The sequence below is a fragment of the Mastomys coucha genome, chromosome X (genome assembly GCF_008632895.1).
Source record: "Mastomys coucha isolate ucsf_1 chromosome X, UCSF_Mcou_1, whole genome shotgun sequence".
Classification (NCBI taxonomy): domain Eukaryota; kingdom Metazoa; phylum Chordata; class Mammalia; order Rodentia; family Muridae; genus Mastomys; species Mastomys coucha.
The window spans coordinates 138,283,904-138,286,684 of NC_045030.1; positions in this window are offsets into that span (position 1 = coordinate 138,283,904).

Below are 2,781 nucleotides of genomic sequence, written 5' to 3' on the forward strand. Positions count from 1 at the left end.
ATGAATTTATGAAATTCTTGGGTAAATGAATGGATCTGGAGAATATCATCCTGAGTGAGGTAATCCAACCACAAAAGAACACACAGGGTATGCATTCTCTGATAAGTGGATATTAGCCCAGAAGATCGGAATACACAAAGTACAAACCACAAGCTACAAGAAACTCAAGAAGAAGGAAGACCAAAGTGTGAATACTTCATTCCCTCTTAAAAGGGGGAACAAAATACCCATGGAAGAAGTTGTAGAGACTAACTATGGAGCAGAGACTGAAGGAAGAACAATCCAGAGACTGCTCCACCTGGGATTACTTCCCATATTCAATCATCAAATCGAGACACTATTGTGGATATCAGCAAGTCTGGCTGACAGGAGCCTGATATAGCTGTCTCTGGAGAGGCTCTGACAGTACCTGACTAATACAGAAGTAGAGGCTCAAAGCCATCCATTGGACTGAGCATAGGGTCCCCAATAAAGTAGCTAGAGAAAGGACCCAAAGAACTGAAGGGTTTGTAGCCCCTTAGCACAAACAACAATATGAACTAACCAGTACCCTCAGAGCTCCCAGGGACTAAACCACCAACCAAAGAGTTCACATGGTGGGATTGAAGGCTCCAGCAGCATGTGTATAGCAGAGGATGGCTTTATTGGACATCAATTGGAGGAGAGGCCCTTGTCCCTGTGAAGGTTCTATGCCCCAGTGTAGGGGAATGCCAGGGCCAGAAAGTTGTAGAGGGTGGGTTGGTAAGCAGGGGGAGGGTGAGGAAACAGAGAATTGTTTTAGTTTTGGGAGTATTTTTTATTTTAATTTTTTTCTTATTTTATTTTCTTTTTCTTTTTTCTTTTGGAGGGAAACCTGGAAAGGAGATATTGTAAATAAAATGGAGAAAAAATGGGGAGGGGGAAATGCCAGGGCCAGTAAGCAGGAGGAGGTGGGGTGGTGAGCAGTGGGAGAGGGGAGGGAACAGGGGTTTGTTTTAGTATTTTTTATTTTATTTTATTTTATTTTATTTTATTTTATTTTATTTTGGGGGGGAACTTGAGAAAGGAGATATTGTAAATAAATAAAACATCTAATAAAAAAATTAAAAAAAGAGATGGAGGCTCCTTGAGTAGATGGGTCAGTGGAGCGATCATTGAAGCTTTGTATACATTTACCACATATAATTTACTCTCTGCTTCCTGAGGCTGGATACAATGTAACTAGACAGCCTGGTCCTGCCAGGATATCTTCCCTGCAAGGTTTTGTGTGTGTCTCTATCATAATAGAGTTTATCCCTGTGAAACTGCAAGTGAAAATTAATCTTTTGTTCCTTAAGTTGACCTTCTATCCCAGCAATGAAAAAATATGTTAGGCTAATTAGAATCAATAAAGATCTAAAAGAAACTAAAAGAAATTGTAAAGACTCAAAGAACAGAACTGTCATGGCATGTTGAGAAGTTGGAAGTTCAGTGGGGGTCAGTCATGGTAAAAATGGAGACTGGTGCCAGGTGAAACTAGAAAGATAGGTGGTGGAAAAAGGGTTTCTGTTATACTGGATGCCTATAAACAATCTCATGGTAGCAAAAAAAATTTTCAGAAATTTATTGTCAAAACAGGATAAAGCATAATGCCTAGTCCCTTATTTCTGTGTTCTTCCCCTCAAACACCACATGAAATAAGACATGACCTTTGACATATCTCTGTGGAAACTGGAGTAACTACAGGAAGATACCTACCAATTTTGTATTTTTATCTCAGGGATTTCTTGGAATTACTATTATACATATTTAGTTAATAATTGAAATCATTATCCTTGACAGTTTGACATTCCACCTGGCTTTCTGGTTTTGCATAGCTCAGACTAAAGTAGTTTAAAATGCTCTCTAACATATTTGGGAGCTATTTTTTTACTAAATAAAAAAAAGCTGTAGTATAGACAATCCAAGGTTACAGGTTTTATTCCTCAAAGCTTCCTTTTTCTCTCAGGGAAGATCTTGCATTTAGAACCCCTAAACTTCAGTTTCCATACTTCTTTTGATTTCTGCATTTACAGTACCCTAAACTGAACTGGTTATCAAATTGCTTTGCCTAGAAGCAATCTACTCTTTCATGCTCCAGTCTGTGAATGATTCTGTAGAATCCAGTTTCTAAAGTAGTAACCTGAATCATAGTTCAGAACTCCAAGGAAATGGCCGGTCAACATTCTCAATGACATTTTCCCTGACATTCTTTCCCTCCCTAGGACACTGACTACAAAAGCTTTACATTGTTTTTATTGTCTCTTACAGCATCATTTTACAAGTTTGCATCCAAGGTGATTAGTTTCACTATGGCATCTGCATGTACATACATCTTTATCTTTCATCATACTTTCTTATGAAGCCTATCTAATGCTACCACCCTGATAATCAAATGCTGTAGCCGAGTATTTTCATTTTCCAATCCACTCCAATTAATTTCCTATTGAATAATGTAATTTGGTTTTGAAAAAAAAAACCTATGAAACAATAGATAGCATTCAGGGAAAAAGTAGAATATTTATTACCTCTATCACCTGAGACAAGTCACAGAGCTTTGAGAATTGGGTTACCTGATACAGAAACTGATTTGAAGATATGCAATCAGTTCTTACAGCTTTCCTATACTTTTCTAATTGTATTGAATGATGCAGCTTTTCAGGTTAACCCACAAACCTGAAGTTAGTGGACCACACTAACACAGAAGTATTCAGGGGTGCCAAGGAAGGGATACAGAAGGAAGAAAGGAAGGAAGAAAAGAAGAAAGGAAGGAAGGAAGAAAGG